The sequence below is a fragment of the Scylla paramamosain genome, chromosome 5 (assembly GCF_035594125.1).
Source record: "Scylla paramamosain isolate STU-SP2022 chromosome 5, ASM3559412v1, whole genome shotgun sequence".
NCBI classification, from domain to species: domain Eukaryota; kingdom Metazoa; phylum Arthropoda; class Malacostraca; order Decapoda; family Portunidae; genus Scylla; species Scylla paramamosain.
Window position 1 is genome coordinate 35393688 of NC_087155.1, and position 26368 is coordinate 35420055.

General features: G+C 39.0%; 2 long non-coding RNA genes across 2 annotated transcripts in view; one reads left to right on the forward strand and one right to left on the reverse strand.

Annotated features, from left to right (window-relative positions):
• The window catches only part of LOC135100354 (uncharacterized), a 61613-nt gene extending 41180 nt beyond the window's left edge, over positions 1-20433 (reverse strand). Inside the window, exon 1 of the long non-coding RNA XR_010268630.1 lies at positions 20050-20433. This is a non-coding gene — a long non-coding RNA (uncharacterized LOC135100354). The remainder of the gene's footprint in view (positions 1-20049) is intronic.
• LOC135100355 (uncharacterized) lies at positions 1-25804 on the forward strand. The gene is made up of 5 exons (XR_010268631.1): positions 1-170; positions 21062-21184; positions 23694-23886; positions 24538-24683; positions 25278-25804. It is a non-coding gene; the product is annotated as an uncharacterized LOC135100355 (long non-coding RNA).
• The last annotated feature ends 564 nt before the right edge of the window (positions 25805-26368 follow it).

A 26368-nucleotide genomic window follows, 5' to 3' on the forward strand; every position in this document is an offset into this window, starting at 1 on the left:
GTCATTATCTGCCACACTTAGCAAGGATGCGCCTCTAACTCCCTTTGCCGCTCCCCCCTCGTGACTGGGCTAAAGTTACGACGAAGTGATAGTGTTGGCGAGGCGCTGTGGTGCTGTGATGATGACCTGGAAGGCGTGGTAACTGTGATGATGATGTGACGGGAGACGAGGTAAGAAAGATGAGGAGAGGGAACATGGGATTAAGGAAAAATTATATACAGGTGGTGGTGGTGGTGATGGTGGTGATGGTAGTAGTAGTAGTAGTAGTAGTAGTAGTAGTAGTAGTAGTAGTAGTAGTAGTAGTAGTAGTAGTAGTAGTAGTAGTAGTAGTAGTAACAGAATGGGATGGAAGGAAGCTTCAGGTAACGATTACAGAAACCTAACCCAACACAGCCTTCGATAATGAAAAGTCTCCTCCTCCTTCTCGTCCTCCTCCTCCTCCTCGTCCTCCTCCTCCTCCTCCTCTTACTCCTTCACTTCCGTTTCTTCTTGCTCTTTCTCCTCCTCTCTCCTCGTCCTATCCAAAAGAAACTTACAAAATTTGAAGCTACATCACCTGAGATTTTAAAAGAATGCACTCCAATTCCAATGTCTTTTTAACATTACGTACATTTCAAGAACAGAGGAACTCTAAACAAAACTCTCCTTGAATAGAAAATACCGGAAATAAACCCGCTCTTAGAGAAAAAAATAAGAGAAAAACAATAAACACATATAAAAGGAGACAATAAACAAACTCTTACCTAATTATTGTCCGTTTAACTCAACTTCAATAAAAAGAGCGACAGTTATTGGAAAAACTTATTATCGAAAAACTACTTTCTTTCCCTAAAATTAATAAACCTGTAATCGAAAACCGGAACGGATTTAGTAGCAATACGTCACGCCTGACTGATGCATCGCAATTCTTTGATGATGTTTGTTAATTGGGAAATCCGCCATGGTATGATGATGTGATGATGTGAACCTGCACCTTGAACGGAGTCACACACAGCAGACTGATCGGAAAACTACGATTATAATGGAATAGAAGGGAGCATTTAAGAGCATTGGATAGAGAACCGACTACGCCCCCTATCTAATCCAATATAATCCTATGCAAATCCTCCTCTTGTTCTTCCTCCTCCTCATCCTTACATTATTTCCCTTGCAAAAATAGCTCCTCTTTCATGACACGGCGCCCCTTCATCAACGAAAACAAATTCTCCATAAGTGTAAAATATCCCTTTAATATCAACAAAAGACCAATATTAAACTACACATCAAGCAGAATTATCAAGTACTTTACAGGTACTGGTATATCTTTTCCTCTGATCACCACCACCACCACCACCACCACCTACTCCTACTACTACGTCTTCCTTCCCTTCCCTTCCCTCCCTGTGCGCCGTGGTCACTTGTGCGCCCTTCGCTAATGCCATTACATGTTCTCTGTAATTCTAATCCTCTTAAAGCTAATCAGCAGTCCTCCGCGCAATTAGAAGCAGATGAGGATTGCACGGAGGGGAGACTGGCGCGCTGGAGACAAGCAGTGTGATATTAATGGGTCCAAGGTGCTCGTCAGAGAGAGAGAGAGAGAGAGAGAGAGAGAGAGAGAGAGAGAGAGAGAGACACTTTCCCTTCTCTCTCTCTCTCTCTCTCTCTCTCTCTCTCTCTCTCTCTCTCTCTCTCTCTCTCTCTCTCTCTCTCTCTCTCTCTCTCTCTCTCTCTCTCTCACCCATATACACATAAGAGCTCTTCCTCATCAAATTATCCCTTCTTCGTTTTTTTTTTTTTCTTCTTTTTGCCATACAAGCCAATTTACAGACTTAAAACTACGGAACAGAAGAATCGCCCCTAGTGAAAAATGCCTCATATTTCAGGTTTCCTCATCTGGGTTACCTTCCTCGCCATTCCCTTGACAACCCATACGGCCCTACACACTTCTCCCCTTCTTCCTCTTCCCTCCCACGTCCTCATCCGCCCTTGCTAATCCTCAGCTACTACGTCATTTTACCCCTCCTCTTCCTCCTCCTTCTCTCCTCCTCCTCCTCCTCCTCCAGTTTCTACTTTGTCTCATCATCCCAAGCTCTAATTACTTTACCCTAAGTCAGAAACATCCCACCTTAACATAAACTATATCTCTCCCTTGCCTGTCTCTTTTGTTGCTCTTTGTACGTATTTATTTCCAACTGCAATGCTTAGAATAGGATATATTGAAAATGAAACTCTCTCTCTCTCTCTCTCTCTCTCTCTCTCTCTCTCTCTCTCTCTCTCTCTCTCTCTCTCTTTCTCTCTCTCTCTCTCCTCTCTCTCTCTCTCTCTCTCTCTCTCTCTAATCCATACTAAGCTGCACCATCAACGTCTGAGATCAGCACGTAACATAACAACATTACAAAGTGCGCAAGGCAGAGCAGGAAAGGGGAAACAGGCAGTGACAAGAGGGAGAAGCTAAAGACGAACTGGGTGAATAAAGGACAAGGATCTGGATTTTGAAACGCTTTGGCCTCTTATAAGAACTGTTTTCGGAGGCCACAGAGGTGATTAATCTAGTTCTCACAAGTGTTTCTTTTCCCTTGACGAAGAAAAATATATATATTATCAAATGAAGCATGAAATTATCCCTAAAAATCCATAACTTCGACAAGTCTGTTAAAGGAAGTTGAGTCGAGACGCAGAAATTTCTGAAAATAGTCTTTTTTTTTTTTTCTCCTTCCTTATATCACCTGTCGTGACTTCTATACCCAATACATTCTACACTTGTTCTTATGATATTCTGTCTGCATACCTAACCCATGCTAGAGTTAACCAGTATCTTCATACTATCATATAACTTTCTGAAATTATAAAACTCCGGAACTGCCTGATTTTGTCTTCCCAAGGTACAAACGAGAGACAATGAAAGACAAAGGGCGCCCTAGTAACGGGAGGTTTAGTATTTTTTTTTTTTTTTCTATGTAAGAGACTGGCTAAGGGCAACAAAATGTGCGAAAAGAAAAAAAAAAACAGATTGCCAGTCCGTAAAGAGAGGTCAAAAAGGAACAACCATAATTAGAAGATAGGATAGAACAAGGATAGACCAACCAGGATAGAACAAGAAATAACGGGTTCAAGCTTGAAAAATTTAGGTTTAGCAAAGAGATAGGAAGAAATTGGCTCTCAAACAGAGTGGTAGATGAGTGGAACGGACTCAGTAATCATGTTGTTAGTGCTAGGACATTAGGGAGCTTTAAGAGAAGATTAGACGGGTTTATGAATGGGGATGATAGGTGGAAATAGGTAGGTATATTTCATACAGGGACCGCCACGTGTAAGCCTGGTCGCTTCTTGCAACTTCCCTTATTTCTTACGTTCTTATGTTCTAGAAGATATGCGTCTTGAAAACTCCCTCATGAAAGAGTTTAAGTCATAGGAAGGATAGAGGCAAGAGGAAGAGGGAGTAGAACCCTCAGTCTTTCTCTTCTTTTCGTCTTCTCCAATTAGATGTGTATGGTAGGATACCGTTCCAAAGGCCTCACAGACAGTCCACACTCAGTGACACACAACTCAAGCTCAGATTTCTTAGCTTGACAAAATTAAAAGTACTAAACAATAAGACTACGTATAATGCACATAATAGGGAAGTAGATCCTTTGTCTCTTTGCCGCCCAAGGACACAGAGGCTAGTAGAGTTGTTGCGCTGCTTAAAGAGTTTTGTGCCACCCTATGGTAATAATTAAGAGTCCAAATTGTTCCTCGTAATAGTAACCTTCATTAGCGCACGGTACACACACACACACACACACACACACACACACACACACACACACACACACACACACACACACACACACACACACACACGGTTAATTGTAGTGTTGTAGCATTAGTCCTTAAATTAAAGTCATTAGTGTAATCATTTCCAACCTATATTTATTCTTTTTTTCCTCGTGTTACTTTGGTCACAAATTACCAATCCAATAAGAAGCTTATAGTTAGTATTGTTATGTATATTGTTGTTGAAATTATTATTATTATCATTATTATTAATAGTAGTAGTAGTAGTAGTAGTAGTAGTAGTAGTAGTAGTAGTAGTAGTAGTAGTAAGCGCACAGTAATATATATATATATATATATATATATATATATATATATATATATATATATATATATATATATATATATATATATATATATATATATATATATATATATATATATATATATTTATTTATTTATTTATTTATTTATTTATTTATTTATTTATTTATTTATTTATTTATTCATTTATTTATAAAGCACACAGTAAAAAAAATAAAAAGATAAATAAAAATAACATCAAGTACCACGTTAAATAGCTCGGCCTTATTTTTATCCCATCTATTCCTTTCATTCTAGTACAAGTGCTCACCTCCACGCGTCCCCGCCTCAGGCGTGGCCTTCAGCGAGATGCTTCTTTCCCTCTCTCCTCCTCTCTCTTCTTACCCTTCCCTTAACTCGCCTCGCCACCCATCACTGCCAATGGACCTTCTTTTCCCGGCAACCCTTTCCTCGTCCCCTTCATCCCTCGCTCAAGTGTGGGGAACAAAGATAAACCTCAGTCTAGCCACTCGATTCCTCCTTTTTATGCGCGAGGCTTCAGAACCACCACGAGGATAGCCTGTTCCTTTCCTTCTTCTCTTATTTGTCCTTCTATGTCTCTTCCTCTTCCTCTCTTTCTCCTACTCCTCCTACACAACGCTAGTAGTCTCTTCTCTTCCTTCTCCTGCTTTTCCTCCTTTTGATATTTGTCTTTCTCCTACGTCTCTTCTTCCTCCTCTTCCTCCTTTGCACGACAGATTGCGCAAAAAAACTAAGAAGCTGATCAAATGCACTAGAAAACCTGTTAATGCCCAGATCGCGAACTCATTATAGAGCAAACCCAAAAGAATTTTACAGCTGTGTAAAAACTAAAAGGGTTTTAACATTAACAATTGGTCCAGTAATAACACAAAATGGCAAACAAATAGAGAACGAAGCAGACATGACGAACACCCTGAACGATAATTTTTCATCAAACTTCACGACTGAGGATGTTCAGGGCAGCCTGCCGACACCCCCGTCTCAGTCACGAGGCACTACGCTACCTGACTTCAACACAGAAAACGAAATCCTGTCATGAACAGAATGAACGTAAACAAAACACCTGGGCCAGACAAGATATCACCCAGGCTTCTTAAAGAAGCAAGAAATGAGCCCGTGAAAGGTAAGGAGGTAAATCACTCCCAGCCAATTACAGGCCGATCAGTCTAACTTCAGTAGTGTGCAAAAGCTGATGGAAACAATAATCAGAGGTAAGATTATTAAATACTTACAAGAAAATAAAATCATGAAAGATTCATAACACGGTTTTAGAAACAAACGTTCCTGTTTGACAGACTTACTAGACTTCTTTTATGAAATATTTAACTCATATGACGAGCCAAAACCAGTTGATATTATTTACCTTGATTTCCAGAAAGCTTTTTCGACACTGTTCCCCATAAGAGACTCATCAAAAAAAATAAAACCTCACAGCATATATGGAAACCCTGAAATAGCTGGGAGACTGGCTCGCTGACAGAAAACAACGTGTTGTAATTAATGGAAAAGAGTCAGGTTGGCATAATCTAAATAGCGGCGTTCCTCAAGGCTGTGTATTAGGACCGGTACTTTTTTATAATATAAATTAATGATGTTGATGAAGGAATCAATTGCAAAATAAATAAATTCGCAGACGACACCAAAATAACAAGTAAAGTAACGTCAATGGCAGGAATTACAGTGTGACCTCAATAAACTAACAAGCTGGGCAGAAAAATGGCAGACATATACATATCGGGAACAATAATACTCATGCGAGATGTGTAATGGATAATATGCCACTGTCGACCACTGAAAAAGAAGATGATCTTGGTGTTGTCTGTCGTGTCAAAAGACCTAAAGCCGAGTCAACACTGCACAAAAACAGTAAAAAAGACAAATAAATTAGTAGGGTTCATTGGAAGAACCTTTGAATTAAAATCAGAAAAGGTTATACTGGTCTTATACAACTCACTGGTGTGCTCTCATCTGGAATACTGTATGCAGTTCTGGGCACCATACTACAAAAGACATTGAAAAACTAGAAAAGATAGAGTAGAGTCACTAAGATGATTCCAAGATTGCGTATTAAGCCGTATCTGGAACGACTAGAAGAATTAAAATTATTTAGCTTAACCAAGCGCAGGATAAGAGGAGACCTAATTAAAGTGTTCAGAACTTTTTAAAGGATATAGCAGCCTTGACGTCTGTTGCTATTTGGCTCTTCTATGTATTCCTTTGTATTCTTTTGTATTCCTACTCCTACTACACAAGGTTAGTCTCCTCTCTTCTCTTCTTTCTTCTCCTCTTCCTTCTCTTCCTCCTACTTCTACTCTTCCATCTACACGAAGCTAGTCTCTTTTCCTCCTGGTATTTCTCCTCTTGCTCCTCCTCATCCCTGTGCTATACTGTCTCTTCCATTAATACCCAAAAAAGCCTAGTAAGGACTTCAGGGTCAGATGCTGTTCGGACTTCCTTTGTATATTCCTTCCAGCGCCCGGCACAGTCTGGTAAACAACGCCTCCACAAGTTAGGGTAACTTGGGCTTAACTTAACCAAACGCCGAGTGACACTTGAGCCTTCCCGCTACAGATCACTTGACTTTCACAATACGACTTGACTTTTACGAGCAATTTACGTCTTGCAGCTGCGCCTCCGAGCATTTTTTTTGACACACTCCAGTGAGTTAAGGTCATGCTCCTATGAAAATGAAGAACCTGGAGCTGTTTTTATTGCTGTTCCGTGTGTTTGTGAGATTGTTTGTGTGACTGTGTGTGTGTCTGACTGTGTGTGTGTGTGTGTGTGTGTGTGTGTGTGTGTGTGTGTGTGTGTGTGTGTGTGTGTGTGGAGGAGAGAGAGAGAGAGAGAGAGAGAGAGAGAGAGAGAGAGAGAGAGAGAGAGAGAGAGAGAGAGAGAGAGAGAGAGAGAGAGAGAGAGAGAGAGAGAGAGAGAGAGAGAGAGAGAGAGAGAGAGAGAGAGAGAGAGAGAGAGAGAGAGAGAGAGAGAGAGAGAGAGAGTCCCGTTTTCTCGTAAATTAATGTCACTATGATACTTTAAATGAGTTTCCGCGAACGTGTTTTAATCCCTGCTAGTCTTCCTGCTTGTCCCTCGTACTACCTAAACACACTCGCTTTTTTTTTCTCTCTCTTACTGTTTCATTTATTCACGACTATTTGTTCTGACAGCCTTGAGCTTTCACTTTTTTTTTTCTTTTACCCTTCCCTCTGCTTTTTTTTTATTTCGTTTTCTTCCCTCGCTCTACATTTTTTATTCAACTTTCATTTCAGTAATTTTTCTTCCCATGTCTATATTGTCACGTCAAAAAAAAAAAGTAAAATTTCTTCATCTTCTTCCTTCATATATATATATATATATATATATATATATATATATATATATATATATATATATATATATATATATATATATATATATATATATATATATATATATATTTTTTTTTTTTTTTCCATTTCTCATTTGGGTTTCCTTCACTTCGTCCTCCTCCTCTTCCTCTTCCTCCTCCTTTTCCTTTTAATCGTCCTCCTCCTCTTCCTCTTCCTCCTCCTTTTCCTTTTAATATTTATATATTTTTTCCCTCTTTTTTTCATTCTTCATCATCAACTTCTATGATTTTTTCTCCCTCCTTTTACACTTTTTCTCCCAGATTTTTAATGTCATTTTTGTCAAGGTCTTTCCTTTCCAATCTCTTATCTCATTGTTTTTAGTTGCATTTTCAATACCTTCTCTACTTTGCAATTCTGTAAAAACATTCCGGATTAAAAACAGAGAAAAATGTAGGTCGAATCTGCACTCGATTCTAAAAGGAATTCTCTCTCTCTCTCTCTCTCTCTCTCTCTCTCTCTCTCTCTCTCTCTCTCTCTCTCTCTCTCTCTCTCCCTAATGGCTCGAAAATTAGGTTTGTCGCTACGAGCCGCGTCAGGAAGTATATGAAAAAAAAAGCCTGACGTTGAAACCCGAGACGAGAAAGGCACGGGAAACGACGGCGTTATTTCAGTATTTAATGGCGCAGTTTGTTTTAGTGTGATTTTTTTTTTTTTTTTTTTTTGCCCTACTTCCATGGAACTTAGTTTTTTTTTTTCCTTACTGAATCGAGGTCAGATGTGTGTGTGTGTGTGTGTGTGTGTGTGTGTGTGTGTGTGTGTGTGTGTGTGTGTGTGTGTGTGTGTGTGTGTGTGTGTGTGTGTGTGTGTGTGTGTGTGTGTGTGCGTGCGTGCGTGCGTGCGTGCGTGCGTGCGTGCGTGCGTGCGTGCGTGCGTGCGTGCGTGCGTATCTCCGAATGAACGCTGTGTGTACTATTTCATTCGATATTTAATGTGATATTTTCTTACGCTTTTCATCTCTAAACTCCATGTATATATATATATATATATATATATATATATATATATATATATATATATATATATATATATATATATATATATATATATATATATATATATATATATATATTTTTTTTTTTTTTTTTTTTTTTTATAACATTAAATATTTTACAACCTTTAACCTCACATAACATTACACCTTCGTTACCTTGAATCTGCTGTAACTTTAATTATAGTTTACGAATTCAGTATTCACTTCTCTGACTGATGGTTTTGTAATGAGTTGAACCGCACACAACAATGCAAATTCCCCGCAGGACCTAATGGTATCCGGTATTCAATTATCCATAATTCCGCGCTGCACCGCTACTATCAACACTTTGGTAAGTGCGTGCTCCGCAAATACTCAACAGTAACAATCTATACTCACTTACGCTTCTCCTCTCCTCCTCCTCTTCCTGCTACCACTTTACCTGGGTGGATTTAATTACAAACCCCCACCTCACCTGCCTGCCTGCTTGTCTACCTGCATGCCTGCTTCCCTGTTCGCCTACCTGCCTGCCTGCATGACTCTACCCCTCTTCTCTCTCTCTCTCTCTCTCTCTCTCTCTCTCTCTCTCTCTCTCTCTCTCTCTCTCTCTCTCTCTCTCTCTCTCTCTCAGTATTTTCAGCTGGTCAAAGTAACTTTTTTTCTTTTTTTCTGTATGCATGTCACGAACTCATTACACGGCGAGCTAGGCTTTGGAGCACCTGGCAATGAGGGCAACCAAACCAGGTGGGGTGTTGACCTGACAACCACAACCCAGAGTTTTTGAGATTCGAATGCACCAGTGGCTTTTAATTAGATGATTTGGACGTTATTAAAGAACATTAACGAAAGGAAAACTCAAGATGATTCAATACACACTTTCCACGACTATAATTCGAGAAAATACAAAGAAGAAAAGGACAATGCAAATTAGACATAAGTAATGCACATAAGAACTATTAGAGGGAATACGGAGAAGAGAATGGGGTATAATTATCCTGAAGAAAATAAAATGAGGAGGAAATAAGATGAAAAGGAAAATTATGCATATCAGACCAAGAGAAAACAAAATTAAGAGAAATAAAGATAAACGAGTCTTCGTGCAAACAAAACAAAGAGACAAGGAAGAAAAGAAAAGGAAAAGAAACATTAATGCATAATACAAGGGGAAAAAACGAAGAATAATGACTAACAAAACAAAACAAAACAAAACAAAAACAATCTAAGCACAATTAACAAGCAATACCCTGCATGATTAAATTAACTTAAAAAATTACTGACTCCCAACTTTTATCTACACCAACACGTCTCTCCCTTTGCAGCACCCGAGCCTCCCAACATCCCAGCCTCCCTTTTCTCTTCCTTTCCCCGCCGCCCCTCGACCTCACCTCACCCTGCCTTGCCCCACCTCGCCTCGCCTCTTTCCCTGCCCACACTGCTCAGTATTCTGGGCGTGATGTGCCGAGGCCAAACAGCGTGGGCGGGAGGAGAATGGGAGTGGCGAGAGGAGAAAGGGAGCAGCAGGAGGGAGGCGTGTGTGTCGTGGGATTAGGTTAGGCCGGGCTGCGCTCCAGGACGTTTTACCAACAGACGATGCCAAAGGTCAGACCGGCGTGTGTTTCCACTTGATAACGTGACTCTCGGATCCATCAAGCTCTGTTCATAATCGCATTTTGGTGCATTTATTTAATTGTGAGATGAAAGGCTGTATTATTTTTTTATTTTTTTTAATACAGTTTTTGTTTGCTGACTGAAATTAAAGAAAATTAAGTAATTTAGTCGTTTGTAATTTTTTCCAGCGTCTATTATTTTTCCATTTCCTTCTTGAAATCAACGAAAATTAAAGGCAGAAGTCTATTATTTATTATTTTCTCTATGCATTTGATTCTCTCTCTAACACACTACGTTAAATCTTTTCATATATCCATTTTACTCTTGTTTTTGTTAATGATCGCTAAAAGGAAGGGAGCTGCACGAGGATTAATTGAAAGTAACTGAGAATACGTGATGCCTTCCAAAGAACCATTTGCAAGGATTAATGTAGCCACATGAAACATTAAGGAACAAAGGGGATGTGCTGGAGACAGGCTGGGCGAGGCAACGACAGCAGCAGCAGCAGCAGCAGCAGTGACGGCAATAAGCACACTTAAAGCACATAGTAACAAGATTGACACAAGTATCTAAGAAAAATATTTGATTGATATAAATCTCTTACATTTTGTTTTATTCTATTACAGTACAACTTGATTCTGTAATTCATATAAATGTTGTTTAAGTTCAATTTTGAATAGATTAAAATTATTTAGTATTTTCATATTTGGTAACGAGTTTCAACATTTCGACCCAAAACAATGTATAGGAAATTTATATAATATTGTTCTGCGTTGTGGACATACCAGATTGACGTTGTTTCTTCTGGTGCCTTGGCTGTGGTGAATAAAACTTTTTTTTTTTATTATTATTATGACTATCATCATTTAAATCATATAAACAGTTAGAAAGCAAAAATATTGAAGCAAAAATTCTAACTTCACTAGTTTCAGATCATTAAATAAGAAATGTGTAGTCATGCTTCCCTATAAATATTATGGTTCTCATCAGTTTTAGTTTTACAAAGGTTTTCTTACCAATTGACAGCCACGTACAACACAAGTGGACAAACAATGTAAGAGAATAACATAGTGAATAATATAATTCGTTGAGAGCATCAGTTGTTAGATTATAACGAATCTTATATAATATTCCACATGTTTTTGACAATCTTAAGCAGACTGACTGTATATGTTTTCTCTAGTTCAAGTTTTCCTCTATAATAATTCCTAAAAATTCCGCACATGCAATCCTTTTTGAGTTCACATCCCTCCATGTATACTGGCCCATGTTGTGTACTATAGATCGATTTTTAAATAATATATAATTAGTTTTTGGGGTATTTATCTTTAATTTCTTAATTGATAGCCTTCTACTATTTTTCTAGCTCTGTATTTAACGCAGAATGCAAGTGATGTAAGTTAATGTCTTGTAAAAGAAGACTGGTATCATCTGTGTATAACAAATAATTAAATTTATGACTAGCATTAGAAATATCATTAATACTAACCAAAAAAAAAAAAACAATGTGCCCAATATTGATCCCTGAGGTACTCCCCTGTCAATAGATTTCAGCGAAGGTGTTTTCTTCTTACAATATAAACATATTTTCTGTTTGATAGGTAGCTTTTAAATCATTTTGACGGTGTTCCTCCTACTCCAATATTATTTATCTGACAATATTACAAGGTCTAGTGAATCAAGTGCTTTTGATATTCCAACAACATATTTTCTTTCCAAGTTGTTATAAAATTCACTTGTAGATTTCATTATAGCCTTTACCGTTGATTTGTTTTTGTTTTTTTTGAATTCCAAATTGATTTTCCGATAATTATTTAAATTTTTCCAAAAACTATAAATCTGTGAACGATAGCTTTTTCAAATATTTTACTGATCGATGGTAAAATAGATATAGGCCTATAATAGTAGTACTAGTAGTAGTAGTAGTAGTAGTAGTAGTAGTAGTAGTAGTAGTAGTAGTAGTAGTAGTAGTAGTAGTAGTAGTAGTAGTAGTAACATCAACAAAAGCTTCTATCTCCATTTCCTTCCCAACCCCACATAACCATCATCACCACCGCCAGCACCTCCCTCAGGACTTCCACACTCACTCGTGCCTCGCTCTCATGTCCACCCCACCAAACCTGATTGCTACAGAACAGTGTATGAATATTTGTGAATTCCAAACGAAACATGCGGAATTAAAGTAAAGCAACATGCACTACATCTGAGTTAATCAATATGAGACGCTGCACTCTGTTGTGTGTATGTTTTTACATATTTATTTAGCTGCATTTATTTATTTACTTACTTATTTATTTATTTAATTTCAAAATATGGGATGAACTATTTTAGAAAGCCTGCACATTGAACAAGTGTCTGCCAGTGGAGTCACAACAGAGATGATAAATGGAATCAGCTCATTACAATAATATAACATTACCCAGAGCTTAAGAACTCGCACGTGTGCCTGCCATAATCACGAAATTAGTCTACGAATTTCAACTGATGACGAAACTGCACACCAATATTTATCATAGCTCAAAATTGGATCATTACTGTGCAATAAATATTGATCTTTTGCATGTAATTCTATTTCTAGAACCACTCTGAAATGTTTACAGGGGTGTGTGATAACATGAGAACGTTGCACAATTCTGTTTAAATATAAGCAATGAGAAACCAAACATTTCCTGTCAAAACCTTTCAGCGCTTATGTATAACTATCACAAAAGGGCATAATCAGTTGGAGTAAGTTTTCTTATAGCAGCAATTAGCCAAGCAGCCTCTTAACCTAAACCTTGGTTCATGCATTACTTATCCAAATGCTTTCCTCTGTTCAGAATAGCATGAAATTACTCCACCATCAGCACACCTGTGACGCCTAACTAATGGCTTTCTTAGGTACACAAACTTCTTTCAGCGAGGCTAAAACTGACCCTCCGTGCACATATTAATGACACACTGTAAAAATTTAACACTTAACGGACTATACTCGAATTCTATGACATCACAAAGAATAGGAGAGAAAATTTGGCCACGTGTTTGACCGACGTTGTGTTGTGTGTGCCTCGCCTCGCCTCGCCTCGCCTCGTCTGCCTAACGAACTTCACAAACATCGCAATATTCACGGTGCAGTTCATACGTAACAAAACACCAATAGTCACGAACACCAAACCTTCATCATCAAAGATTCTTTTAAATCCAAGAAAACAATCGGACAAACACACCATGTAATTTTTTTTTTTTTCTTCACCGTGTACGTGTATGATTGAAAACCGATGGCCGGTAAACCGACGTAACTCCAGGAATGTTCTAAGTAAAAAAGAAAAAAAAAAAGAAGGATCGGTAAGTGGTCATTTTTTCCCGAGTGGCTTGCAATTGCCCCTGATGAATTGCCTTATCGCGGTCGTTAGTGCTGCCTGAACTTGGCAAAACACTTTAATCTGTTGTAAATATTGCACATTCATCCATAGCCCGTTTCTCCTTTGACCATGCAACGCTTTTTATGTTGTGAATGGTAGCTGTCCTTATATACTAACTTTTTCCTTTATTATGACTCGTTTTTTTTTTTTTTGTTTTTTTTTTTTTTTTGTGTGTGTGTGTGTGTGTTGAGTAGTAACCAGCAATTTCTCTTTGGACCATATTTCATTTTTTGTGTTGTAAATGTTAGCTATTCATCTATAACCGTTTCTTTTTTTACTTTTTTTTTTGTGTGTGTGTCGTAAATTTTAGCCATCTATTTAAAATTCTTAATCATTTGGCTATACCTAATTTTTGTTCTGCAATCATTAGCCATCTATTTTTAGCAGTTCCTGTTATGACTGCACCTCGTTTCTTTGGTTTGGTACTCGTAAATATCAATCCAACCATACCAGTTTCTCCTTTCTCCGTAACCTGCTTTTTTTCTTTTAACTTGCTATTATAATTATGCAAATAGACCTCAGCACACAGTTTAAAATTCACATCAAAGCAAATAACATAAATGACGGAAATTTACAGTGAATTTAACAAAACGCCACAAAAAATTACCCTTCGTTTCACCGTCATTACCCTTGCATGTGACTCACCCAGCGCAACGCATTTCGGCTCAACGCAACACACGGGGGAAAGAAAACGGAGGTAAATGTGTGAGGATAAGACACCTCGCGGCACGGGTACCAGTGACGGGTCGGCTCAGGAGTGCACTTGTCAAGGCAAAGCTGAGACTCCCTAGTTTCTCTTATATCACGTAACCAAAAATAGCCATCAATAAATAATATGGAAATGGCGGATTGGGGAATTTCTATAGCTGCATTATACACTTAAAATGTTTTCTAGTAATGTGGGAGAGATTTAACATAAGTACTGAACTATTTTATAATAACTGTTAACATAAGAATTTAAAGTTTTTCTTATAAGGAACACGAGGATTTTGAAATTGTATTACCGATTGATTCTTGACTTTTCGGACTGTTTTTCGGACTATTCTCTTCAGGTAATGCACTAATGGCACTAATAGGACTTTCAGTAGGGTATTTTGCTCTTTCGCACTCTCTTTTTGCCGCCCTTAGCCAGAGCTCTTCCTGCATGAAAAACAAAGTAAATGAAATAGGGATCTTAAAATAACAGTATCACCTAACTAAATAAAAGTGACAGAAAGGAAATTGAGAAAGAAAACGAATTACAGCTAAATAAAGTAATGAAGACGTAATAACTAACAAAGAACGTGTGTGTGTGTGTGTGTGTGTGTGTGTGTGTGTGTGTGTGTGTGTGTGTGTGTGTGTGTGTGTGTGTGTGTGTGTGTGTGTGTGAATAAGAACCAGTTTCTTTAACTTTCGGAGCAGTTAAACACCTATCTGTCCTCAGGAGGCCTGCCTGAGCGAGGGGAAATTATGGAATTGTGGAGACGGCGAAAGAATTATGGGAAAAAAGAGTACGTTTTCCTACCTCTAAGCACGTCGAAAGTGTGTGTGTGTGTGTGTGTGTGTGTGTGTGTGTGTGTGTGTGTGTGTGTGTGTGTGTGTGTGTGTGTGTGTGTGTGTGTGTGTGTGTGTGTGTTAATGTTACTAAATAATGCCAGGAAGACAAAGCTAGACAAAGCATTAATGCACACCAGAGATTTTCACTCTCTCACTCACTCACTCACTCACACTCCCTCAACTCAACTCTGAAACTCAACTCAACTCAACTCAACTCAACTCTGAAACTCTCTCTCTCTCTCTCTCTCTCTCTCTCTCTCTCTCTCTCTCTCTCTCTCTCATCGGGCCTACACGTGACCGTCCTTGTATAAAACAAACACACCTCTTTCCACCTATCATCCCTATCTGCATCTTACCAAGCTCTATCCATACACTTATCTAGTAACACATCATCTGAGTCACACAGATGATGTCAATGTGTCCGGCTATCTACATTATAAGATTTGTCAATTTTTATTTGTAATTTCTTTGGCTTTCGTGATCAGTAGGAGAGTTTTTAAGTCCCCAAGGTAACATAAAAGTCTGAGGTGTAAGTGTAGGAATGCGTGCTGAGCGGCAGCCGCGTCGCTGTGCCGGTGAATAATGTACTAAGGTCTGAAGGGCGAGGAGACGTGACACCGAGACTACCTGGAGTTACGTATTCCCGTGCTAAGACTAAGAGTGGACTCACGTTTTCTCTTGGCAACGTTTTCTTTACGGATTGACTCAAGAAAACGCTCCTTTCTTGCACAATACCACACGTAACTATGACTAACCATCTCTCTCTCTATCTCTCTATCTCTCTCTCTATCTCTCTCTCTCTCTCTCTGCTGAACCCTGTCTCCCTTTACTATCCTGTCCCTCTGTGACCATTAGCATCCAGGCAGGTGTAGTACGGCTGCTCTACGAATTCCAATTAAACGTGAAATCTTCTCATGTTGCTGGTTCAAAGTACTGAATCCTATGTCCGCGTGTGTGTGTGTGTGTGTGTGTGTGTGTGTGTTGCTGGGTGGGTTGGTGGGTGGTTGGGTAATGATGTTGAAAACTCTGCTCTCATCCATTGTTCTTCACGTCCACGCCTTCATGGATAAACTTCGTATTCATTAAGGACCACATTGTGCATTACTTCTGCCTTCGCGCACCTCTACTACTTTCAAAATGCTCTTGTAGTTGAGGTGACACTTTTCTTTTTTTTTATGGTTTTAGTGACAGATTGACAAGCTTTCTATATTATTAACAGCAGAAGCACTCTTGAGAATTCGGATGATAATTTTCGTGGCTTTTGAAAATACTCGTAGTTGCGGTGAGAGTAAAACATTTCTGAATACGGGCCTCACCCTCTTCCACTTCTCTCTACTTCTACCACCACCACCACCACCACCACCACCAGAAGCAGGAACATGCCCTCGACAAAATATTGGCCATCAACACAAGGATGGTATTTTCAGGCTAAACAGTGTATTTTACAGCTTAGTAATTACCTGGCAGCGTTTGATGTACTAAACACGATACGTTACAAAAAAAGTAAATAGTAAAAAAAAAGATATAGCGTGGTTTGTACGTATGCTGATACAAAGGTAATGCGTTAATGGGGTTAGCTATGCAGCGTTGTACATTTCCGCTTGTAAAAAAAAAAGTCAATAAAAAATGTTAAAAAAAAAAATGGTGGGAAAAAATTAAGGTACACAGAAGTTGTTGTAATATCATAAATAGCAACGATAGTGGTGGTTGTAGTAGTAGTAGTAGTAGTAGTAGTAGTAGTAGTAGTAGTAGTAGTAGTAGTAGTAGTAGTAGTAGTAGAGGAGTCGTAGTAGTAGTAGTAGTAGTAGTAGTAGTAGTAGCAAACTGCACCGAGTGCTGCTTAGGTCACTGACATTTGTTCACAAACCCGTTAATATAGTTTTTATTACTGTTTCACATTTCACAATTACGTGGTTCTGTCATATTTCAAAGGTTCATATCAAAACTCAGAATTAAAGCGTTTAGAATTAAGTCGATGTCTGTGATCAGTAAATATATCAATAACTGCCCATGTGCATTATTTCATTGATGAATGTATAACCATATGCGTTTGTCTACAATTTCAACATTATTTGTAACGTTAATTACTTTGCAAATATAATCAATTAATTTATCAAAGGAAACGATAAAGTTTAGTATTCAAATTAAACGTCAGTGGTGCTTTGATTTATCTACTAATTCATTACGATATTCTATTACTTATCACAGCCTTTAATTTTCTGCAATATTCCTGAAATATGACAAAATACAGCAATTACGAAAGCGCTGCCAGCACACTGATGGCAACAGAAAATCGTCAACTTCTTATCATGTGGGAGCAGTCTATGGGAGACATTCACAGACACCCGTGTGCTTGTGTAGCTTGCTGTGAGAGCAGTCTATGGGAGACATTCACAGACACCCGTGTGCTTGTGTAGCTTGCTGTGAGAGCAGTCTATGGGAGACATTCACAGACACCCGTGTGCTTATGTAGCTTGCTGTGAGAGCAGTCTATGGGAGACATTCACTGACACCCGTGTGCTTGTGTAGCTTACTATGTGCAGTATTGAATGAGTAAACTATAGTTGTAGTAGTAGTAGTAATAGTAATAGTACTACTACTACTACTACTACTAGTACTACTACTAGTAGTTGTAGTAGTAGTAGTAGTAGTAGTAGTTATACTGGTGGTGGTGGTAGTGGTGGCGGTGGTGTTGTTAGTAGTAGTAATAGTAAAATCAGTGGTGGTAGTGGTGGCAGTGCAAAAGCATTTGAAAGGAAAAACAGGAGGAGGGTGAAGACAAAAACACACAAGAAAGCAATAATACACCATTAAAGAAAGGCATACTCTTAATCCTGGAAGGAAAAGCAATATTAGGTTCATGAAATCACATTGACAACACCTACTCACCAAAATCGATAAACTGAAAAAAACAAAGGAACACTAAACGAACACAGATACTCTGTCTTACTAATGGAAACTCCAAACATGAAAATTAACACTGATATGCAAACGTGTACTGATATGCAAACGTGTGTGTGTGTGTGTGTGTGTGTGTGTGTGTGTGTGTGTGTGTGTGTGCTCGCGCGCGCGCGCGCATGCGTGTCTGTCTCTGTGTGTATCTGTGTGACCTCCCCCACACCCCGTCACTCTCAACCCATTAGACTGATGAATAGACACGAAAATAAATCTTCCTCTCTAAACAGCCAACCATAACTGCCTAACAACTGACTTTAATTTCAACTAATGAATTTCAAGGGCAACAAAAAATTATGCCAACCTATGGCACAAAGGGGCTCCTCACACACACACACACACATACACACACCTCACTGATGAATTCCACAAACGACCCTGATTAAACACCTACTCGAACAGCGAAGAGACATCAAAGGCAGGAGGCATGTGCGCTGCTTCCTGTTGCCGCAAATGGAATCCACGTTACCTTTATAATTTTATACATCATGCACCAAATAATAAACTTAGCACCCGCTCCACACAACCGTACGTAATACGTAATAACTCCCTTGCCATCCTCCTCAAAGAGGTTCCGGGGTGATGGAGTCTGTTCCCGGTCACCCTAGCGAAGGAAGCGAGGTGAAGTCTTGAAAAATCTTTTCGCGTGATGCCGGAGCAGCTAAGGTCATATAGCTCAGAAATATAAAACTATAAAATTATTAGTAGTGTTAAAATGAAAGATAGAAAATAAGATAGCTCAGCTTTAAAAGAAACAAAAGAACTACAAATACAGATGTGTGATGCCGGAGCAGCTAAGGTCATATATATATATATATATATATATATATATATATATATATATATATATATATATATATATATATATATATATATATATATATACACTAATTTCAAGAGAGGGGAGTACTAGCGTAACTCTACCTAAGTAACCTGTGAACTGAGACACTTGCCTACATGAGTTTGAAAACGGAGCCTGATCCCCCCAACACAAGCGTAACTCCGTGGCTGTCTACTCTGTTGTTACTGTTCCACGCTGTTATTGCGACTAATTACAATGGTTTTCTAGTTTGCCGATGACATTGAAGTCCCCCCCGTGAACCGAGCAATCTGCATGGGTGACTTAGAAAACGGAGCTTAATGGCCTGCACGTTCACGATTACGTAACAGGCTACTGTTTGTTTCACTTTGTTATCGCAACTAATTGTAGTGGTTGACTATGTCATTAGCCTTAAAAGTAATTGTAATTATAATATTCAGGCGTATCATAAAACAAGAAGACTCCAATTAGAATATAGACGAGTGAATGCACCACATAAGATGCCAAGTACAGAACAGAATCAGTAATCAGTGTTCGATCACCAGTCTTCTTTTTTAATGATAGACTTCCTATCCCTACCCCCCACCAATCTCTCTCTCTCTCTGGTACCCCATTACTAGTTAACTAGCCGTCGTTCTCAGCTCTCAAGTATTTCCCGCCACAAACAATGCCCGGGGAGCCGCGGGTTTCAGCCAAGTTACACCCGCCGGGTCTCATGATAAGGGACACGGTAACTATTGAATCAATTGCTATTTGATTTGGTTAGCATAGGCATATGACGCAGATTGATTACTGCGCATCTAACCAGCCAGCAACTCACCCGCTCGTTCAGCTATACAGAGCTCGTTAACTGCCATGAAATAGAACACGAACCATTCATACAATTATAATATGATTCGAGTAGCGCATACACAGCACAAAGGATACACATATATCATGGAACGATCGCTGCGCATCATACTAGCTGCAACCCTCCCGCTTCTTAAACTGTACAACCTGCTCGTTCGCTCATTACTTGATAAGCTGTTAACCTTTTCACTTGTTACTTTCTTATTCTTTACATTTTGCATAGTTTCATATGCATTATTCAACATATTCTTTACATTTTGCATAGTTTCATATGCATTATTCAACATAGAGAGAGAGAGAGAGAGAGAGAGAGAGAGAGAGAGAGAGAGATTCCTCCAACAGATCATTTACCGTACTTCCACTGTCCACAGATGTCTTCATTTTTCTGCTTACACTCCACCCACACCCAACACACACCTGAATCAGCTACTGTCCTCTACTCACCACACATACGGGCGTCCTCTGATCCCAGGGCACGACGCCGCGACGAGGAATACGGGACACACACTGTACAGTCAAGGACACAACCAGAATGATTGCCATGCGCATGTCCTGAGAAAAGCAGTGCTCCCGGTCAGCCCACACCGTTGCCATGGTTACAAGTCATAGAAAACAGTTGCTTTTAACTGTGGACTTACCTAAAGGATATTGTTTTTTTTTTTTTAAGTTATTTCGTTTTATTCTGGAGGTTACTGAGTCAATAGCTGATCCCACAGTCTGCAAATTATACATATAGATAGATATATAGATAGACGGATATGATAAAGGACATTATATTTTAAAGGTACCTCGTGTTATTTTGGAGATTGCCGAGTTAACAGTCAATCCCAGTCATGGAAAGATGCATATAGCTAGAACGGATAGATAAATAGAGAGATACGTATAGTTATGATAAAGGGCACTATATTTCAAAGATCCAAAATTTCATTCTTGAGGTTACTGAGTTGTGAGTTCATCCACAATCAGGAAAAGATACATATAGTTAGATTGATAGATATATAGATAATTAAATAGATACATACATATAACTGTGATAAAGGTCATCATATTTTAAACATAACCAATTTTATTTTTGAGACTGTTAAGTTCAGAATTAATCCCACAATCAGGTAAAGACGTATACAGATAGCTCGATAGATATGTATGTACATAGACAGATAAAAAAAAAAAAATCTTTACGTAGCGGAACAGCAGGTCATGTTCATTTACTTTTAACGTCTAGGACTTTGAGCATTAATCAATTACGGAGGACGTACGCTCGCTGGTTGGCATAAATCTTCTGGGAAAAAATGCACACTGATAAAAAGAAAAAAAAAAAAAAAGAACCCGATACCATTTCAATACTCTGATTTATCGTCTTTTCTTTTTCTCCGTCTCTTTTTTTGGCACGAACACTTAACACCGATGGAAAAACAAAAACAAAATTACCAGCTACAAAATAAACTTTTTTTCCCAGGAGCGGAGGCAGAATGGATTGTATTTCAAGGCCAGGCGAGTTCGGAGTAACAAAAGCAACACACACGCCGCAACGCAACGGAGAGGCAGTGTCCGCGCGGTAACTCGCTCGTGATTCCCCAAGGTAACCATACCAGGCATTGCTGGCAGGAGGAGAAGGGGATGTAGGAGGGTGGTGTAGGTGTGGTGAGGGTATAGGAGGAAGAGGAGGAGGGGGACAGGGGGCTAGATAGTGGTGGTGGTAATGGTGTTTGTACGGTTTTTGTTGGCCATTGAGGTCAGGACAAAAAAAATACTCTGAAAAAAAAAAAGTTGCGTGGACTATGGAAACAAAACACAAAAGGAAGCACAAAGCATGTAAATCAATTGAGAGAGAGAGAGAGAGAGAGAGAGAGAGAGAGAGAGAGAGAGAGAAACGAACGTGGTGGTCAAAGGGTCCCTTGACAACGGCGTAGGCGAGGCGCTTCGAAACGTTTGGAGCTTCAAGTGAGTGTTTCGAACCCTTGTGTCTCGCTGTCTCCGCTCCTTCCCTTTCTCTTGACTACACTCTGTCCTTCCCTTCTACCTCTCTGCTCTTTCTCTTCCTCCTTCCCTTCCTTCTATTTCTCTTCTACTTTCCTACCTTCCCGATTCTTCCCTTCTACTTCTGCTCCTTCTCCTAAACGCTTTTCCCTCTCTTTATACCTCTCATTTATTTTGTACCTTTCCCCTTCCCTCCTTCCCTTTTACAACCTCTCATTCTCTTCTCCTATCGTTGCCTTCTGTCCCCCTCCCTCCTTCTCCTTACTCATCCTCCCCTCCTTCCGCCACTACCCCCTCCCCTCTGCCACGTGTCCCCATATAACAGAGAATAATTGGATAGAGATAACAAGAGACGGTTTCTTCCCTTAGCTAGACTTCTCCCATTACTTATTTCTTTGTCTTCTACGCATTTCTCTCTCTCTCTCTCTCTCTCTCTCTCTCTCTCTCTCTCTCTCTCTCTCTCTCTCTCTCTCTCTCTCTCTCTCTCTCTCTCTCTCTTCATTATCCTCCTAATGCTACTTCCCGTCATCCCTTCCACTTAATTTCAACTTCAAATACATCTTGGTTTTTTAATTCTCTGATTTCCTCTCATGTTCCATCTCCCTTTCTTCCTCTCATTCTCTTGTTCAATTACTCTCTTCTTCAGTCTCGCCACTCCTGATGCTCCTCCTCCTCTTCCTTAATTCTTCTCCCTCTTCTCTTTCCCTCTTAGCGCTTTAATCCCCCACCCCCACTTCATCATCCTCCCTCCATTAGGATCTGGTAAAACATAAACATTTAACTTTATGACGCGAGTGATAATTTCTGTCATTACAATTTTACAACGGAAGGACTTAATTTATATGAGCTGATGCCCTTTCCGTGCTGACTAAATGAGTGGTGGTGGTGGTGGTGGCATATTTACTGAGTGAGGGAGTGAGTGAAGTTAAGCACCAGGCAGGCCAGGCCATATGGTTTTATCATGAGTAAAGAGAATGGTAAACAGTAAAGGGCATGACGTTACAGACTCAAGTGGTGGGAAATGGGCAGGAAGGAATGGGGTATAAATGTATAGTAAGAGATGATAAGGGAAAGCATGTTTAATATTTATGAGAGTTCGGTCAGTGGTGGTTAACGAGGAAACTGACACTGGCTTTCAGATGATAACCAACGTAAACCTATTTTTTTCTTTATCTACTTTTTTTCTTCTCTCTCTCTCTCTCTCTCTCTCTCTCTCTCTCTCTCTCTCTCTCTCTCTCTCTCTCTCTCTCTATATATATATATATATATATATATATATATATATATATATATATATATATATATATATATATATATATATATATATATATATATATATATATATATATATATATAATTTTTTTTTTCTGGCTCATATATTTCCTCTTTCTCTACTCTACTTTTCCTTCTACAAATTTTCATTCTATCTTTTTTTTTCGTGTTTTAAGAACTTATATCTTTTTGGGTATATATGTTTTTTTTTTTTTCCAACATATTTCCTCTTTCTGTACTCTTTTTCACTCCTTCCCTGTTCTCTCTCTCTCTCTCTCTCTCTCTCTCTCTCTCTCTCTCTCTCTCTCTCTCTTTCCGTGTATTGCAAGGGATGTATTGCAAGAATGGCGGTGTTCATACATGTACTCACGCCCTGCATCATGGGAGGCCGCTTAGGGGGTCCCCTGAGGAAGCACAGGCCTGAACCCAAGGCGTCCCTTATCTACAATCCAGGCAAGCAAACAATGAAATCCATGCATTTAAATAATCACATTACGGCCCAGTACGCACTGCGCCCCTCACAGTACTCGCCTCTAATTAGAATTTCATTTTAATTTAAAAAAGACGTAGAAAGAATTCGTAAATTTATGCAAGTTTTATTTTTTTCCGTTCATTACGTTCATTATGTAATAATTATTCACCACATCTTTTGTAAAAACGAATTCTCTACATTACGGCAAGATCCTTTCTTACCAAGGCTGCCGTGGGTTCTTAATTAAGGGAACTGAAAAAAAGAATATGAAAAATTGTATCTTATGTAAGCAATTCGTTAACATTTCAAAAAATTCATAACTATATTTGTATAAACCGAGAGAATATTCCACAGATTTCCATTGCAGGACCCGTCACGCCTCCTCTTGTCTTATGGCGCTGGTACAGAATTCCTGGTGGTGATGGACCCGAAGGCGTTGGCGATCCGTTCATCCGCAACGCAGTTTTGTATTTCTTGCAGACGAATCCTGTTGTGCTGTGGCGTTGTGAAGAGTCCCTCTCACCGCCGCCTTAGAGAACAGGTTGTTGAGGGACGACAGTGTGAGTATGGGTCATCAGTCACGAGTCATCACTCTTACAATAATGGCAGTGAGTTCATAACAACTATTTTATTCCCAGTCATAGTAATTACTGAGATGCGGAGTGAGGTATAGTACTAATTCTAATAAAACAGGTCTATTAAATACAACGTCCATCATTTTTTTTTTATTTATGCATTTTCAACTTACAACCTTCAATATTCTAAGTGATACACGCATGTCAAATACACAGACGAGAGAAGGAGCCACTCAGCCGCTCCACAACATATATTACTATAGAAAGTTCACTCGACCTGACCTCCTTACCTGCGTACAAGTGGCGGGTCTTTACAGCCACCAGCGGGCCGGGAAAGGTACACGCGTCCCACACAGGTGCTGGCTGCCCGTCCCGGCACTGTGGTTAGATTACTTGTTCTGTGCCTGGAGAAGACGACAGAAGTATTTTGTAATAGAAAACTGAAACCCTTGTCCTGCAGTGAAATCATAAGGAAAGATGTTTTTGTTTCCAGCTTAAGATTATCGAGGAATTATAGCTTTGTACCTTCACCGATAAAGTAAATCTAGAACAAGATAAACTATCAAAATACCACTGTATCAGAATAAATGATGATTTTTTGTTCATGTTGTTAATCATTTCTCTATCGAATTACAGAATCCATATGAGAGAAACTGTTATTATTAAGGAAAATGAAGCTCCTGTCCCGAGATGAGAGAACTACAAGGCGGTGCTCGTCCTACTTAAAGCGGTGCTCCCCACGCCTCACCAGACCTCGGGACGCATTCACTAGGGGATGCAAGGTAAAGGTATCCTGGCTGCGAGAGGAACGTCCTTCATCTTACACAAAAAAAAAAAAAAAAAAAAAGAAAAAGAAAAAAACATTACTTTTGTCATTCATCTTTTCATCCTGTTCAAGTCATTTCTTCGCTTGCCAACCTTTCATCTTATTGTTTTTCCTCTTCCTCCTCTTCCTTATCGTTATCTTATCTTTCATTTATCTTTCCTCCTGTTCACCCTCCTCTCCATCTTCCAACCTTCCATCTTATTCCTCCTCTGTCTTATCGTCGTCTTATCTGTCTTTTTATCTTTTACTTTCCTTTCAGTCATTTCTTCGACTCCAACCTTCCATCTTGTAGCTGTTTCTCTTCCTTCTCCTTATCGTCATCTTCATTGCCTCCCTCATCATCGTCATCATCATCATCATAATTATCATCATCCTAAAAACAAACATGGAAATGGTTGACAATATTCTAGTTCGTATATATATTTTCCATATGTTTTTTCTTCCCATACCTTTTCCATGGGGGAACAAAGGAAATTAGAGATTCATATATGTAAACTTATCATCTCAAATCATACCCAGGTCACCGTATTGCTCTTTTGTAACGTTTCAGAAGGTGACATTTACACACAAGTACACGTGTAATGCATTCACGATCGACAGACAGCACGAAAGTTGATCAAGTTTGCCAATACGCACCAATAAACTGACATCAGACATGCATGAATAAACACCAAATGGATGATAAATGTTTATAAATACATATACTCGTTGATGTATAGGCTGGCTGTGTAAATAAAGGGAAACACAGGTGTGCAGACAGATAAGCAATAGCTAAGGGATATGCATATAGAGAGGTTGATAGTCATAAAGACAGATAGATTAACATTTCACAGGTAAATAAATAGACAGGAAGGTATATTGATCGGTATATACGAGTACATACATAATTATTATATACACACACACGCACACTCTAATAGACAGACAGACAGGCACATAGTTATTGGTAAAACATAAAATAGATATGGATTGATAAAAAAAAAAAAAAAAAAAAAACAGAGACAGGAGATGGATACGTGAGCTAGGCAGGAACAAATTTAATAGACGCTACCTATGGATTTCCATGTAAAATAAATATGCAAGCTCTTTTTATTTTTTTTCCCTCGATCTCTATTTTTATAATGTATACTTTAATGCGCGCTACCTAGAGAGAGACTTTACATTAGTGAATAATTAACCATCCCAATGTTAGCCGACAGGGCTGATAAATAAACATTTAACTGATATAATGAATAGGTAAATAGAGAGGTAGGTAGGTGTATATATATATATATATATATATATAGAGAGAGAGAGAGAGAGAGAGAGAGAGAGAGAGAGAGAGAGAGAGAGAGAGAGAGAGAGAGAGAGAGAGAGAGAGAGAGAGAACAAGCCCCCATAAAACAAAACAAAAAAATATTATAATAAACTCCCATAAAAAAAAAATGTAAACCAGGAGCCTCCCAAAGCGTCACGATGGACACAGGTAATCACAGACGAATTTCTGAAATAATACGCACCTCTCACATGAAGCACGTGAAAGAGGCGGCGGTACAAGCAAGTGCATTCAAAGCGCCGTGCAAATTCTATTACTGCCACTCTCATACGTCGTCATCAGTACGTAAGTAAAAGCTTCGGGTGTAATCTGCGTGAATCCATCGA